Genomic DNA, 18,264 nt, shown 5'->3' with positions numbered 1-18,264 from the left:
CTTACACACTTTTCTACAACAATAAAAACAAAACCAAAAAAAAAAAAAATCTATGCTAAAAAACCACTAAGCATAAATATTCAATTAAGGCACTTTTAAAAAACATACAGAGTTAAAATTTAGGTCCCTAACCAATCATTTTTTTTATCATCAGTCACTGCTTATATTAGCGGTCCTTAATTCTGGATACATTTTAGAATCATCTGTAGAGAGATTTTAAAAAATACTGATGCCACCCTATACCCCTTCCCACAGAGGCGCTAGTTTAATCGTACTAGGGTAGGAAGTTTTAAAAGCTTCCAGGTGACTCCATTATGCATCCAGAGTTGCAAATCACTGGCCTAAACAATCCTAGCTATGAAACTTAACTAGTACATGCCTTTCTAGCTTACCCTGAATGCTTTTTAGTTTGTTAGGTTAGGCTGAAAGCCAAGACCATAAATCTTTGCAGGTACATTCAACTCCCCTTTCTGAAACTTCAGAGTTTCCCCAGCAGTCAGCAGCAAAGGGCTTATGGACTGCTGAGATCCTGATCTCCTTAGATCTCACCCATGACCAAGTCGAGCCTGGGGCAGCCAGAACCCCTGGGCCACTGGTCTTCGGAAGCAAGCATCCTCATCCATTTACCCCAGGGTGCTGAAAACAATTTCATTTTCTACACATGCAGTGAGTGAAAATGGCTGGAAAGCGGTGAAAAGAACTGGGTTCTCCATTTCCCTGGTAACTCTGCTCTCACTTATTTGCTTTGGTATTAAACTACTGGACTTAATTAGCAATTAATACCTTATCTTGTTTCTGAACTGAATCTTATTTTTAATGTTTTTTCAGGCTCCTTTACATACTTAATTAAACTTATTCCTTGAAATTTTCAATTCCTTCTACCCCTTCTCCTTTCTGTTTAACTTAACAAAGGCAGAATGAAATTAAGGTTATAGCATGCAACTGAAAAGTCAGCATTTCGAATGCCCATCATTGTAGTAGTATTACAAAAGCAATTATAATTCAATTTAAAGTTAATTATTGATTGTAAATTCAATGTACTCAACCAGAGAAGTTTTCATTACTCATTAGAATGAGTTCATGAGTGCTTAGCAGAATACCCAAATGTTGATCATAAAAAGATAGAGGCCTACTGAGGTGGGTTCACTCAATCATTTACTTATTCATTCACTCATTTATTTCTTCATTTAATAAAATTTTATTGAGTTTAAATACTAGGAATACAAATATAAAGACACAGAATCTTCTCTCAAGAAATTCAAAATCTAACAGGGAGACAGAACTAAACATTTTAATACAGTGTGGTAAGTTCATTTACAGAAGATAGGCAAGATACAGTGAGAACATAAAGAAGGGAAGACCTCAAGAGGAAAGATACTTGCACTGGATTCTGAAGAGGAAATAGGAGTTTGCCAAATGGATGAAGAGTGGTGGTGGTGTGAGCATGGGAAGCTCATTCCAGGAAAATGTCACAGGATATGAAAAAAACATACACATGAATAAATCAGTCTGGCTCACTGAGAAACCCAAAGTATTTGGGGATGTCTGGATTATTGGACAGGAGCAAAGGAATAGAAGAATAACACAGCCAACAGGAATCAGAGAATAACTATATTAGCATGTGTAAAGTCATAGCCCAAGTACTCAAATTACACTCAGTGTAAAGAAACCATTTTCCTTAATAGAAGACCAATGATCCCCCTAGAGTTCAGAAGTGTTTCTTACTCAGGAACACAAATGTTCTCATCTATGCAAAGATGTATACATCAACTTTCCATAATTAATGGATATTGGCTATGAACATGATCTTATTCATTCTCCTCTGATTCTCACAAAGCAACCTTCTGATTATTACTTGGCTTCCCATGCAGATTTATCTGAGAGTGAGGAGAAACACTTCTTGATGACCTGGTGAGCTCACTTCCTTCCTCCTTTCAGAATTGGTCAAGGAGAAGGTTCAGTAGATTTGAGTTAGATCCAGGAAAGAACAGACTGATACCGAGTTGAGTGCCAAAGACTTCTTCCTTTTGAGGATAAACTTTATCTGATTTCCTTCTATTCCTATTTATTAAGAGAGATTTTTAATAATGAATGAATACTAAATTTTATTATATAATTTTTATGCAACAATGAAGATGACCATATTCTTTATTCTGTTAATGTGGTGAATTATGATTGATTTCCAGATGTCAAACCAACCCTGAACTCCTGAAATGACTTCAACATGGTTGTGATGTATTATATTTTTTATATTAAAAAGCTGGATTTTGTTTAGGAATTTTGCTCCTGTGTTCATGAATAATTGTCCTATAATATCCTTTCTTACAACGTGCTTGTCAGGTTTTTGTATCAAGATTGTGCTGCCTCTTGTAATAATCAGGGCAGGCTAAACATTTGCTATACTAAGACCATGCATGTGTCCCCAGACCTAGTTCTTTCCCAAGGTCTGGTTTTGTAAATGCTGAGGATAAACCAAAAAAGAAAAACAAAACAAAACAAAACAAAACATTGTGCTGCCTCAAAGAACAAATTGGGAAGTGTTCTCTCCTTCACTATTCTCTGGAAGAGTTTGTAGAAGATTGTACTATTTCTCCCTTGAGTGCTTGGTAGACTTTACTGGTGAAGTCATCTGAACCTGTATTCTTCTCTACAGTAAGGTTTTAATTAGCAGTTTAATTTATTTAATAGTTATGTGACTATCTGAAATTTCTTTTTGTGTCACTTTTGATATGTTGTATTTTTCTAAGAATTGACATATTTAACCTAAATTTTAAAAAATCATTGGATTAAATTTGTTCATAGTATTCTTTCAGGATCTTTTAAGTTTTTGTAAGATCTAAAATTATATCCATTTTTTCAATTCTGATATTGGTCATTTGTGTCTCCTTTTTATGTTCTTCATCTTTATAAAAATTGGCAGACATTATCATTTGGTAATCTTTTCAATAAAGTTTGGCTTTATTGATGTTTCCTATTTCATAAATGTCTGCTTTCTATTATTTCGTTTTTCAACTTTGAGTTTAATTAGCAAGTATTTTTCTACCTTCTTGAGATAGATTCTTATATCATTAATTTCTACCTTTCTCCCTTTCTAATATTTCTAATATTTCTCCTTTACTATAACTTAAGACTAGGCATTTCTCTTTAACCAAAGATTTTGATGCATCACATAAAAGTTGGTATACAGTATTTTCATCATTATTATTATTAATCTCAAAATATTTTTGAATTTCCATTGTGATATCTTATCTGACCCAGAAATTATTTATTTCTTTATTTACTTCTTTTTCTTCCAGGTTTATTCAGATATAATTGACATAGAACACTGTATAAGTTTAAGGTGTACAGCTTAACAATTTGACTTATATACATCATGAAATGATTACAATAAATTTAATGAACATCCATCATCTCATATAGATATGAAATAAAAGAAAAAGAAAAAATTTTTCCTTGTGATGAGAATGCTTAGGATTTACTCTCCTAACAACTTTCATAAAGCTAATTATATTTATCATGTTGTACATTACATCCCTAGTACTTATTTATCTTATAACTGGGAGTTTGTACCTTTTGACCACCTCCATCCAATTCCCTCGCTCCTTGCCTCTGGTAACAACAAATCTGATCTCTTTTTCTAAGAGTCTGTTTGTTTGTTTGTTTTTTAAGTATAACTGACCTATAACACTACGTTAGTTCCTGGTACATAACGTGGTGATTCAATATTTCTATACATTTCAAAATGATCACTATAGTAACTCTGGTTACCATCTGTCACCATACAAAGATATTATATCATCACTGACTGTATTCTCCACACTGAACATTTCATACCTCTGACTCATTTATTTTGCAACTAGAAGCTTGTGCCTCTTAATCTCCCTCACTTATTTCTCTCCTCTCTCCGTTCCCCTCTCTTCCGGCAATGACCTCTTTGTTCTAATGACCTCTTTGTATCTATAACTCTGTTTTTGTCTTGTTTGTTCATGTGTTTTGTTTTTTAGATTCCACATATAAGTGAAATTATACAGTATTTTTCTTTCTCTGACTTATTTCACTTTAGCATAATAACCTCTAGGTCTATCCATGTTGTCACAAATGGCAAGACTTCATTCTTTTTTATGGCTGAGTAAAATTCCATTGTGTATATATGTGTGTGTGTAGGTTGCTTCCATATCTTGGCTATTGTAAATAATGCTGTAATGAACATAGGGGTGCAGATATCTTTTTGTATTAGTGTTTCATTTTCTTCAGATAAATATTGCTGGATTTATGGAGTGGAATTGCTGGATCATATGATAATTCTATTTTTAATTTTTTGAGGAACCTCCATAATGTTTTCCATAGTGGTGGCACCAATTTACATTCCCACCAACAGTACACAAGGGTTCCCTTTCCTCCACATCCTCACCAACACTTATTATTGTTGTCTTTTTGATACTAGCCATTCTGACAGGTGTGAGGTGATACCTCACTGTGGTTTTGATTTGCAATTTCCTGATGATGAGTGATGTTGAGCATTTTTCATGAGCCCGTTGGCCACCTGAATATCTTCTTTGGAAAAAGTGCCTATTCAGATCCTCTGCCCATTTTTTAAGTAAGTTGTATGGTTTTTTGTTGTTGTTTTGTTGTTGTTGTTGTTGTTTTTGATGTTCAGTTGTGTGCTTTCTTTATATATTTTGGATATTAACCTCTTATCAGGTATTTCATTAGCAAATATCTTCTCCCATTCAGTAGGCAGTCTTTTCATTTTGTTGATAGTTCTCTTGCTGTGCTTTTTAGTTTGATATAGTCCCATTTGTTTATTTTTGCTTCTGTTTCCTCTGCCTGAGGAGACATATCAAAATATATTGCTAAGATCAATGTCAAAGAGCATACTGCCTATGTTTTCTTTTAGAAGATTTATGGTTTCAGGTCTTATAAATTCTTTAATCCATTTTGAGTTTATTTTTGTATATGGTGTAAGAAAGTAGTCCAATATGATTTTTTTGCATGTAGCTGTCATTTTCCCAACACCATTTATTGAAGAGGCTGTCTTTTCCTCGCTGTGTATTCTTGCCTCTTGCATCATACATTAATTGACCATATAAATGTGGGTTTATTTCTGGGCTCTCAATTTTGTTTCATTGATCTGTGTGTCTGTTTTTGTGCCAGTACCATACTGTTTTGATTACTGTAGCTTTGTCATATAGTTTGAAATCAGGGCACGTGCTACCTCCAGCTTTGTTCTTCTTTCTCAAGATTGCTTTGGCTATTCAGGGTCTTTCATGGTTCCACACAAATTTTAGAATTATTTTTTCTAGTTCTGTGAAAAATGCCATTGGTATTTTGATAGGGATTACATTGAATCTGTAGGTTGCCTTGAGTAGTATGGTCATTTTAACAACATTAATTCTTCCAATTCATAGGCATGGTGTGTCTTTCCATCTGTTTGTGTTGTCCTCAATTTCTTTCATCAGCATATTATAGTTTTCTGAGTACAGGTCTTTCATCTCCTTAGTCAGATTTATTCCTGGGTATTTTATTCTTTTTGATGCAATTGTAAATGGGATTGTTTTCTCAATTTCTCTTTCTGATAGTTCATTATTCATGTATAGAAAAGCAATAGATTTCTGTATATTAATTTTGTGTCCTGCACTTTTACTGTATTCACTGATGAATTCTACTAGTTTTTAGTGGGTCTTGAGGATATTCTGTGTATAATATCACATCATCTGCAAACAGTGACAGTTTTACTTCTTTCTTTCCAGTTTGAATTCCTTTTATTTCTTTTTCTAATCTGATTGCTGTGGTTAGGACTTCCAATACTATGTTGAATAAAAGTGGTGAGAGTGGGCATCCTTGTCTTCTTCCTGACCTTAGAGGAAATGCTTTCAGCTTTTCACTGTTGAGTATGATGTTAGCTGAGGGCTTGTCATATGTAGCCTTTATTATGTTGAGATATGTTCTTTCTATACCCACTTTACTGGGAGTTTTTTTTTTAATCATAAATATATGTTGAATTTTGTAAAAAGCTTTTTTTGCATCTATTGATATGATCATGTGATTTTTATTCTTCAATTTGTTAATGTGGTGTATCATACTGATTGATTTGTGGATACTGAACCATCCTTACACCCCTGGGATAAATCCCACTTGATCATGGTGTATGATCCTTTTAAAGTATGGTTGAATTTGTTTGCTAGTATTTTGTTGAGGATATATGATTATTTTAAGATGCTGATCTCTTAATGTCAATCACATTTTAACAATCTTGCATTTTTACTCCCCTCCCCCCACACACGTTTAATGTTTTTTACATCATATTTTATATCTTCTTTTGCATCTTTTGTATCCCTTAACTACATATTGTGAATATTGATGATTTTACTACTTTTGTCTTATAGCCTTCCTACTAGGTTTATAAGTGGTTGATCTACTACCTTTCCTGTATATTTGCCTTTACCAATGAAATTTTTCCTTTTGTAATTTTCACATTTCTAGTTATGGCCTGTTTTATACACTCAGAAAATTCACTTTAATGTTTCTTGAAAAGCTGGTTTTTTTGTTGCTGAACTCTTTTAGCTTTTGCTAGACTGTAAATCTCTTGATCTCTCCTTCAAATCTGAATGATAGCTTGCCATGTGGAGTATTCTTAGTTGTACATCTTTTCCTTTCATCACTTTAAACATATCATGCTACTCCTGGCCTGCAGAGTTTCTGCTGAAAAGTCATCTGATAGCTTTATGAAAGTTCCCTTGTACGTAACATGTTCATTTTCCCTTGCTGCTTTTAGTATTCTCTCTTTTTCTTTAATTTTTGCCATTTTAATTGTAACGTGTCTTGGTGTGGTCCTCTTTAGGTTGATTTTGTTTGGCACTCTCTGCTTCTTGGACCTCTTTGCTTCTGTTTCCCTTCCTTGGTTAGGGAAGCTTTCAGCTATTATGTTCTCTGCTCCTTTCTCTCTCTCTCTCCTCTCCTTCTGGGGCCCCTAAAGTGTGAATGTTAGTATGCTTGATGTTGCCCTAGAAGTCTCTTAAACTGTCTGCATTTTTAAAAATTCTTTTTCCTGTTTAGCTTGACTGATTTCCACTACTCTGTCTTCCAGTTTGCTGATCTGCCCCTCTGTATCATCTAAACTATTGTTGATTCCTTCTAGTGTATTTTTTATTTCAATTATTATTATTATATTCTTCAGCTGTGTTTGGTTTTACTTTACATTTTCTAACTCTTTGTTAGAAACTACTGACTGCTCACTGTGTTCATACATTCTTCTCCCAAGTTCTTTCAACATCATTATGATCATTACCTTGAACTCTTTGTCGGATAGACTGCTTATCTCCTCTTCACTTAGTTCTTCTTCTGGGCTTTTATCTTGTTCCTTCATTCAGAACATATTCTCTGTCACTTCATTTTGCCTAACCCTCTGTTTTTATTTCTATGTATATGGCATGTTGATTTCATTTTCCAATCTTAGAGAAGTAGCCTTAAGTAGGAGACATACTATACGCCCCAGCAGCACACTTCCCTTTGGTCACCAGAGCTATATGCTGCAGGGGTGCCCTCTATATGGGCTGAATTGGTCTTTCTGCTGTGGCAGGCTGACTACTGTGGGTGCACTGCTAGGTAGATGTGGCTGGCCCTCAGCTCAATTGGTTGCCAAGCCCTGCCTAGTCAGAGATTATCTTAAAACATATTCCTTAATTTCAAAATACATGGGGATTTCCTAGTTATCTTTTTTGTTAATGCTTTCTAGTTTAACTGCATTGTCACCAAAGAATTTATTTTATAGAAGTTATACTTTGAAATTTATTGAGATTAGCTTTAGGGCTATATGGCCAAATTTTGTTTGTTTGTTTGTTTAAATATTTATGTGTTCTGGAAAAGAATATGTATCCTGCGGTTTCTCAGTATTGTTCTATGTATGTCAGGTAGGTCAGACTTATTAGTTGTGTTATTCAAATCTTTTTATTATTTTTTTTAATATTACTATGTGCTTTACTATGTGTTGTATAATTCTCATCCAACAATTCCATAAGTAGATATATTAATTTACCAGATGAGGAAACAGGCCTGGGGGATTAAGTATTTTTTGCAAATCAAATCTTTTTATCTTTAATGATATTATGGGATTTTAGTTCCCTTGGCCCACAGCAGTGAAAGTACTGAGTCCTAACCACTGGACCCCCAGGGAACTCCCACAAAGATTTCTAAAATCAACTCTGGCAATTTAAATGGAGCACTTAGTCCATTTAAGCTTAATATAATTACCAATACAATCACCATATATTTGGGGTTAAATCTTCCATCTTATTATGTGCTTTCTATTTATACTACCTAGTCTATGTTCCTTTTTCTCTCCTTTCTTGCCTTGTTTTAGATTGAACATTTATTATTATTCTATTTACCCCCTTTATTAGCTTGGCAGTTATATTTTACTATTCTTTTAGTGATTATCCTAGAGATTTCAATATGCATGCTTGAATCATTAATGTCTAACATATATTGGTATTTTTATCTCTTCCAAGAAAACACAAGGACCATAAATTATAATTTCAACTTACATGCTGTTATAATTGTACATTTTAATTCTGTAAATGTTTTAAAATCTCATAGCCATAATTTTATTATTGTTTTAAACTGCCAATATTCATTTAGATTTCCCTACTGAATTTTTTTTAAATTAATTAATTAATTTATTATTATTTTTGGCTGTGTTGGGTCTTCGTTTCTGTGCAAGGGCTTTCTCTAGTTGTGGCAAGCGGGGGCCACTCTTCATTGCGGTGCGTGGGCCTCTCACTATCGCGGCCTCTATTGTTGTGGAGCACAGGCTCCAGACACGCAGGCTCAGTAGTTGTGGCTCACGGGCCTAGTTGCTCCGTGGCATGTGGGATCTTCCCAAACCAGGGCTCAAACCCGTGTCCCCTGCATTGGCAGGCAGATTCTCAACCACAGCGCCACCAGGGAAGCCCCCTACTGAATTTTAAAAAATTGCGTTTCAGTCCTTCCTCCACCTCCAATATTCCATCTGGAATCACTTTCCTCCGCTGTAAAAAATTTGCTTTAGTATTTCCTTTACTGTGAATTTCCTGATGGTAAATTCACCATACATTTTCCTTAAAAAGTGTTTTTACACATCCACTCTAAGAGTCTTTTTTCAGGGTATAAAATTCTATATTGGCAGGTATTTTTCTCTGAAGACTTGATTCCACCATGTTTAACCAGTATTTTCTCTCAATACTTTTATTTTTAAACTTTTTACTCAAGTATAGTTGCTTTACAATATTGTGTTAGTTTCTACTGTACAGCAAAGTGAATCAGCTGTATGTATACATATATCCCCTTTCTTTTGGATTTCCTTCCCATTTAGATAACCACAGAGCACTGAGTAGAGTTCTCTGAGCTATACACTAGGTTCTCATTAGTTATCTATTTTATACATAGTATTAAGTGTCAATACTGTATATATGTCAATGCCAATCTCCCAATTCATCCCATCCCCCCATCCCCCAAGGTATCCATACGCTTGTTCTCTCTGTCTGTGTATCTATTTCTGCTTTGTAAATAAGATCGTCTATATACATTTTTTCAGATTCCATATATATGCATTAATATACAATATTTGTTTTTCTTTTTATAACTTACTTCACTCTTTATGACAGTCTCTAGGTCCACCCACATCTCTACAAATGACCCAATTTCATTCCTTTTTATGGCTGAGTAATATTCCATTAAAAAATGTCATTCCAAGAGGGCAGACAGCAGAAGCAAGAAGAACTACAATCCTGCAGTCTTGGAACAAAAACCACATTCACAGAGGGAGAGACAAGAAGAAAAGGCAGAGGGCTATGTACCAGATGAAGGAACAAGATAAAACCCCAGAAAAACAACTAAGTGAAGTGGAGATAGGCAACCTTCCAGAAAAAGAATTCAGAATAATGATAGTGAAGATGATCCAGGACCTCGGAATAAGAATGGAGACAAAGATCGAGAAGATGCAAGAAATGTTTAACAAAGACCTAGAAGAATTAAAGAACAAACAAATAGAGATGACCAATACAATAAATGAAATGAAAACTACACTAGAAGGAATCCATAGCAGAATAACTGAGGCAGAAGAACGGATAAGTGACCAGGAAGACAGAATGGTGGAATTCACTGCTGCGGAACAGAATAAAGAAAAAAGAATGAAAAGAAATGAAGACAGCCTAAGAGACCTCTGGGACAGCATTAAACGCGACAACATTCACATTATAGGGGTCGCAGAAGGAGAAGAGAGAGAGAAAGGACCAGAGAAAATATTTGAAGAGATTATAGTCGAACACTTCCCTAACATGGGAAACGAAATAGCCACCCCAGTCCAGGAAGCGCAGCGAGTCCCATACAAGATAAACCCAAGAAGAAACACGCTGAGACACATAGTAATCAAATTGGCAAAAATTAAAGACAAAGAAAAATTATTGAAAGTAGCAAGGGAAAAATGACAAATAACATACAAGGGAACTCCCATAAGGTTAACAGCTGATTTCTCAGCAGAAACTCTACAAGCCAGAAGAGAGTGGCATGATATACTTAAAGTGATGAAAGGGAAGAACCTACAACCAAGATTACTCTACCCGGCAACGATCTCATTCAGATTTGATGGAGAAATCAAAAGCTTTACAGACAAGCAAAACCTAAGAGAATTCAGCATCATCAAACCAGCTCTACAACAAATGCTAAAGAAACTTCTCTAAGTGGGAAACACAAGAGAAGAAAAACCCAAAACAATTAAGAAAATGGTCATAGGGACATACGTACCGATAATTACCTTAAACGTGAATGGATTAAATGCTCCAACCAAAAGACACAGGCTTCTTCAATGGATACAAAAACAAGACCCATATATATGCTGTCTACAAGAGACCCACTTCAGACCTAGGTACACATACAGACTGAAAGTGAGGGGATGGAAAAAGATATTCCATGGAAATGGAAATCAAAAGAAAGCTGGAGTAGCTATACTCATACCAGATAAAATAGACTTTAAAATAAAGAATGTTACAAGAGACAAGGACACTACATAATGATCAAGGGATCAATCCAAGAAGAAGATATAACAATTATAAATATATATGCACACAACATAGGAGCACCTCAATACATAAGGCAACTGCTAACAGCTATAAAAGAGGAAATTGACAGTAACACAATAATAGTGGGGGACTTTAACAACTCACTTACACCAATGGACAGAGCATCCAAACAGAAAATTAATAAGGAAACACAAGCTTTAAATGACACAATAGACCAGATTGATTTAATTGATATTTATAGGAGATTCTATCCAAAAACAGCAGATTACACTTTCTTCTCAAGTGCGCACGGAACGTTCTCCAGGGTAGATCACATCTTGGGTCATAAATCAAGCCTCAGTAAATTTAAGAAAATTGAAATCATATCAAGCATCGTTTCTGACCACAACGCTATGAGATTAGACATGAATTACAGGGAAAAAACGTAAAAAACTCAAACACATGGAGGCTAAACAATACGTTACTGAATAACCAAGAGATCACTGAAGAAATCAAAGAGGAAATCAAAAAATACCTAGAGACAAATGACAATGAAAACACGACGATCCAAAACCTATGGGATGCAGCAAAAGCAGTTCTAAGAGGGAAGTTTATAGCTATACAAGCCTACCTAAAGAAACAAGAAAAATCTCAAGTAAACAATCTAACCTTACACCTAAAGGAACCAGAGAAAGAAGAACAAACAAAACTCAAAGTTAGCAGAAGGAAAGAAATCATAAGGATCAGAGCAGAAATAAATGAAATTGAAACAAAAAAAAACAATAGCAAAGATCAATAAAACTAAAAGCTGGTTCTTTGAGAAGATAAACAAAATGGATAAACCATTAGGCAGACTCATCAAGAAAAAGAGGGAGAGGACTCAAATCAATAAAATTAGAAATGAAAAAGGAGAAGTTACAACAGACACCACAGAAATACAAACAATCCTAAGAGACTACTACAAGCAACTCTATGCCAATAAAATGGACAACCTGGAAGAAATGGACAAATTCTTAGAAAGGTATAACCTTCCAAGACTGAACCAGGAAGAAACAGAAAATATGAACAGACCAACCACAAGTAATGAAATTGAAACTGTGATTAAATATCTTCCAACAAACAAAAGTCCAGGACCAGATGGCTTCACAGGTGAATTCTATCAAACATTTAGAGAAGAGCTAACACCCATCCTTCTCAAACTCTTCCAAAAAATTGCAGAGGAAGGAACACTCCCAAACTCATTCTATGAGGCCATTATCACCCTGATACCAAAACCAGACAAACATACTAGAAAAAAAAAAATTACAGACCAATATCACTGATGAATATAGATGCAAAAATCCTCAACAAAGTACCAGCAAACAGAATCCAACAACACATTAAAAGGATCATACACCATGATCAAGTGGGATTTATCCCAGGGATGCAAGGATTCTTCAATATATGCAAATCAATGAATGTGATACACCATATTAACAAATTGAAGAATAAAAACCATATGATCATCTCAATGATGCAGAAAAAGATTTTGACAAAATTTAACACTCATTTATGATAAAAACTATCCAGAAAGTGGGCATAGAGGGAACCTACCTCAACATAATAAAGGCCATAACTGACAAACCCACAGCAAACATCATTCTCAATGGTGAAAAACTGAAAGCATTTCCTCTAAGATCAGGAACGAGACAAGGATGTCCACTCTCACCACTGTTATTCAACATAGTTTTGGAAGTCCTAGCCATGGAAATCAGAGAAGAAAAAGAAATAAAAGGAATGCAAATTGGAAAAGAAGAAGTAAAACTGTCACTGTTTGCAGATGACATGATACTATACATAGAGAATCCTAAAGATGCCACCAGAAAACTACTAGAGCTAATCAGTGAATTTGGTAAAGTTCCAGGATACAATATTAATGCACAGAAATCTCTTGCATTCCTATACACTAATGATGAAAAATCTGAAAGAGAAATTATGGAAACACTCTCATTTACCAATGCAACAAAAAGAATAAAATACCTAGGAATAAACCTACCTAGGGAGACAAAAGACCTGTATGCAGAAAACTATAAGACACTGATGAAAGAAATTAAAGATGATACCAACAGATGGAGAGATATACCATGTTCTTGGATTGGAAGAAGTAATATTGTGAACATGACTATACTACCCAAAGCAATCTACAGATTCAATGCAATCCCTATCAAATTACCAATGGCATTTTTAATGGAACTAAACAAAAACCTTAAAATTTGTATGGAGACACAAAAGACCCCGAATAGCCAAAGCAGTCTTGAGGGAAAAAAACGGAGCTGGAGGAATCAGGCTCCCTGACTTCAGACTATACTACAAAGCTACAGTAATCAAGACAATATGGTACTGGCACAAAAACAGAAACATAGATCAATGGAACAAGATAGAAAGCCCAGAGATAAACCCACGCACCTATGGTCAACTAATCTATGACAAAGGAGGCAAGGATATACAATGGAGAAAAGACAGTCTCTTCAATAAGTGGTGCTGGGAAAACTGGACAGCTACATGTAAAAGAATGAAATTAGAATACTCCCTAACACCATACACAAAAATAAACTCAAAATGGATTCGAGACCTAAATGTAAGACTGGACACTATAAAACTCTTAGAGGAAAACATAGGAAGAACACTCTTTGACATAAATCACAGCAAGATCTTTTTTGATCCACCTCCTAGAGTAATGGAAATAAAAACAAAAATAAACAAATGGGACCTAATGAAACTTCAAAGCTTTTGCACAGCAAAGGAAACCATAAACAAGACAAAAAGACAACCCTCAGAATGGGAGAAAATATTTGCAAACGAATCAATGGACAAAGGATTAATCTCCAAAATATATAAACAGCTCATGCAACTCAATATTAAAGAAACAAACAACCCAATCCAAAAATGGGCAGAAGACCTAAATAGACATTTCTCCAAAGAAGACATACAGATGGCCAAGAAGCACATGAAAAGCTGCTCAGCATCACTAATTATTAGAGAAATGTAAATCAAAACTACAATGAGGGGGGGTTCCCTGGTGGCGCAGTGGTTGAGAGTCTGCCTGCCAGTGCAGGGGACATGGGTTCGAGCCCTGGTCTGGGAAGATCCCACACGCCGTGGAGCAGCTAGGCCCGTGAGCCACAACTGCTGAGCCTGCGCGTCTGGAGCCTGTGCTCCGCAACAGGAGAGGCCGCGGTGGTGAGAGACCCGTGCACCGCGATGAAGAGTGGCCCCCGCTTGCCACAACTGGAGGAAGCCCTTGCACAGAAACGAAGACCCAACACAGTCAAAAATAAATAAAAAAATAAATTAAATAATTAAAAAAAAATCCATAGACATAGGTACTTCATAGCCCAAGAAATTAAAAAAAAAAAAAAAAACTACAATGAGGTATCACCTCACACCAGTTAAAGTGGGCATTATCAGAAAATCTACAAACAACAAATGCTGGAGAGGGTGTGGAGAAAAGGGAACACTCTTGCACTGTTGGTGGGAATGAAAATGGATACAGCCACTATGGAGAACAGTATGGAGGTTCCTTAAAAAACTAAAAATAGAATTACCATATGACCCAGCAATCCCACTACTGGCCATATACCCTGAGAAAACCATAATTCAAAAAGACACATGCACCCCAGTGTTCATTGCAGCACTATTTATAATAGCCAGGTCATGGAAGCAATCTAAATGCCCATCGACAGATGAATGGATAAAGAAGATGTGGTACATATATACAATGGAATATTATTCAGCCATAAAAAGGAACGAAATTTGGTCATTTGTTGAGACGTGGATGGATCTAGAGACTGTCATACAGAGTGAAGTAAGTCAGAAAGAGAAAAACAAATATCGCATATTAACGCATATATATGTGGAACCTAGAAAAATGGTACAGATGAACCGGTTTGCAGGGCAGAAATTGAGACACAGATGTAGAGAACAAACATATGGACACCAAGCGGGGAAAGTGGCGGGGTGGTGGGGGTGGTGGTGTGATGAATTGGGCGATTGGGATTGACATGTATACAATGATGTTTATAAAATTGATGACTGATAAGAACCTGCTGTATAAAAAAATAGATAAAATAAAATTCAAAAAAAAATATCATTCCACTGTTTTCTACTTCCATTGTTTCACCTAAATCAGCTGTTAGTGTGTTGTTGCTTTTCTGAAGGTAATCTGGGTTGTTTCCCCGTCACCACCCCCCAGCTGTTTTCAGGATCTTGTTGTTGTCTTTAGTTTAGTTTTTTCTTTTTTTAACATCTTTATTGGAGTATAATTTCTTTACAATGGTGTGTTAGTTTCTGCTTTATAACAAAGTGAATCAGTTATACATATACATATGTTCCCATATCTCTTCCCTCTTCCATCTCCCTCCCTATCTCACCCCTCTAGGTGGTCACAAAGCACCGAGCTGATCTCCCTGTGCTATGCGGTTGCTTCCCACTAGCTATCTATTTTACGTTTGGTAGTGTATATATGTCCATGCCACTCTCTCACTTTGTCACAGCTTACCCTTCCCCCTCCCCATATCCTCAAGTCCATTCTCTAGTAGGTCTGTGTCTTTATTCCCATCTTGCCACTAGGTTCTTCATGACCTTTTTTTTTTTCCTTAGATTCCATATATATGTGTTAGCATACTGTATTTGTTTTTCTCTTTCTGACTTACTTCACTCTGTATGACAGACTCTAACTCCATCCACCTCACTACAAATAACTCAATTTCGTTTCTTTTTATGGCTGAGTAATATTCCATTGTATATATGTGCCACATCTTCTTTATCCATTCATCTGATGATGGACACTTAGGTTGCTTCCATGTCCTGGCTATTGTAAATAGAGCTGCAATGAACATTTTGGTACATGACTCTTTTTGAATTATGGTTTTCTCAGGGTATATGCCCAGTAGTGGGATTGCTGGGTCATATGGTAGTTCTATTTTTAGTTTTTTAAGGAACCTCCATACTGTTCTCCATAGTGGCTGTATCAATTTACATTCCCACCAACAGTGCAAGAGGGTTCCCTTTTCTCCACACCCTCTCCAGCATTTATTGTTTCTAGATTTTTTGATGATGGCCATTCTGACCGGTGTGATATGATATCTCATTGTAGTTTTGATTTGCATTTCTCTAATGATTGATGATGTTGAGCATTCTTTCATGTGTTTGTTGGCAATCTGTATATCTTCTTTGGAGAAATGTCTATTTAGGTCTTCTGCCCATTTTTGGATTGGGTTGTTTGTTTTTTTGCTATTGAGCTGCATGAGCTGCTTGTAAATTTTGGAGATTAATCCTTTGTCAGTTGCTTCATTTGCAAATATTTTCTCCCATTCTGAGGGTTGTCTTTTTGTCTTGTTTATGGTTTCCTTTGCTGTGCAAAAGCTTTTAAGTTTCATTAAGTCCCATTTGTTTATTTTTGTTTTTATTTCCATTTCTCTAGGAGCTGCGTCAAAAAGGATCTTGCTGTGATTTATGTCATAGAGTGTTCTGCCTATGTTTTCCTCTAAGAGTTTGATAGTGTCTGGCCTTACATTTAGGTCTTTAATCCATTTTGAGTTTATTTTCCGGTATGGTGTTAGGGAGTGTTCTAATTTCATTCTTTTACATGTACCTGTCCAATTTTCCCAGCACCACTTATTGAAGAGGCTGTCTTTTCTCCACTGTATATGCTTGCCTCCTTTATCAAAGATAAGGTGACCATATGTGCGTGGGTTTATCTCTGGGCTTTCTATCCTGTTCCATTGATCTATATTTCTGTTTTTGTGCCAGTACCATACTGTCTTGATTACTGTAGCTTTGTAGTATAGTCTGAAGTCAGGGAGCCTGATTCCTCCAGCTCCGTTTTTCGTTCTCAAGATTGCTTTGGCTATTCGGGGTCTTTTGTGTTTCCATACAAATTGTGAGATTTTTTGTTCTAGTTCTGTGAAAAGTGCCAGTGGTAGTTTGAAAGGGATTGCATTGAATCTGTAGATTGCTTTGGGTAGTAGAATCATTTTCACAATGTTGATTCTTCCAATCCAAGAACATGCTATATCTCTCCATCTATTTGTATCATCTTTAATTTCTTTCATCAGTGTCTTATAATTTTCTGCATACAGGTCTTTTGTCTCCTTAGGTAGGTTTATTCCTAGATATTTTATTCTTTTTGTTGCAATGGTAAATGGGAGTGTTTTCTTAATTTCACTTTCAGATTTTTCATCATTGGTGTATAGGAATGCAAGAGATTTCTGTGCATTAATATTGTATACTGCTACTTTACCAAATTCATTGATTAGCTCTAGTATTTTTCTGGTAGCATCTTTAGGATTCTCTATGTATAGTATCATGTCATCTGCAAACAGTGACAGCTTTACTTCTTCTTTTCCAATTTGGATTCCTTTTATTTCTTTTTCTTCTCTGATTGCTGTGGCTAACACTTCCAAAACTATGTTGAATAATAGTGGTGAGAGTGGGCAACCTTGTCTTGTTCCTGATCTTAGTGGAAATGGTTTCAGTTTTTCACCACTGAGGACAATGTTGGCTGTGGGTTTGTGATATATGGCCTTTATTATGTTGAGGAAAGTTCCCTCTGTGCCTACTTTCTGCAGCGCTTTGATCATAAATGGGTGTTGAATTTTGTCGAAAGCTTTCTCTGCATCTATTGAGATGATCATATGGTTTTTCTCCTTCAATTTGTAAATATGGTGTATCACATTGATTGATTTGCGTATATTGAAGAATCCTTGTATTCCTGGGATAAACCCCACTTGATCATGGTGTATGATCCTTTTAATATGCTGTTGGACTCTGTTTGCTAGTATTTTGTTGAGGATTTTTGCATCTATGTTCATCAGTGATATTGGCCTGTAGTTTTCTTTCTTTGTGACTTCTTTGTCTGGTTTTGGTATCAGGGTGATGGTGGCCTCGTAGAATGATTTGGGGAGTGTTCCTCCCTCTGAAATATTTTGGAAGAGTTTGAGAAGGATAGGTGTTACCTCTTCTCTAAATGTTCGATAGATTTTGCCTGTGAAGCCATCTGGTCCTGGGCTTTTGTTTGTTGGAAGATTTTTAATCTCAGTTTCAATTTCAGTGCTTGTGATTGGTCTGTTCATATTTTCTATTTTTTCTGGGTTCAGTCTCGGCAGGTTGTGCATTTCTAAGAATTTGTCCGTTTCTTCCAGGTTGTCCACTTTATTGGCATAGCGCTGCTTGTAGTAATCTCTCATGATCG

General features: G+C 35.8%; 1 protein-coding gene and 1 non-coding gene across 3 annotated transcripts in view; one reads left to right on the top strand and one right to left on the bottom strand.

Moving 5' to 3' along the window:
• CMYA5 (cardiomyopathy associated 5) overlaps window positions 1-18,264 on the bottom strand; it is a 111,142-nt gene that overhangs the window by 59,939 nt on the left and 32,939 nt on the right. The window lies entirely within an intron of this gene.
• On the top strand, window positions 2,345-2,473 carry LOC133091600 (small nucleolar RNA SNORA72). Its single transcript, XR_009700935.1, has one exon. It is a non-coding gene; the product is annotated as a small nucleolar RNA SNORA72 (small nucleolar RNA).

The sequence above is a fragment of the Eubalaena glacialis genome, chromosome 4 (genome assembly GCF_028564815.1).
Source record: "Eubalaena glacialis isolate mEubGla1 chromosome 4, mEubGla1.1.hap2.+ XY, whole genome shotgun sequence".
NCBI lineage: Eukaryota > Metazoa > Chordata > Mammalia > Artiodactyla > Balaenidae > Eubalaena > Eubalaena glacialis.
The sequence above is the reverse complement of the archived record's forward strand: the minus strand, read 5'-3'. Positions and strand labels throughout refer to the sequence as shown.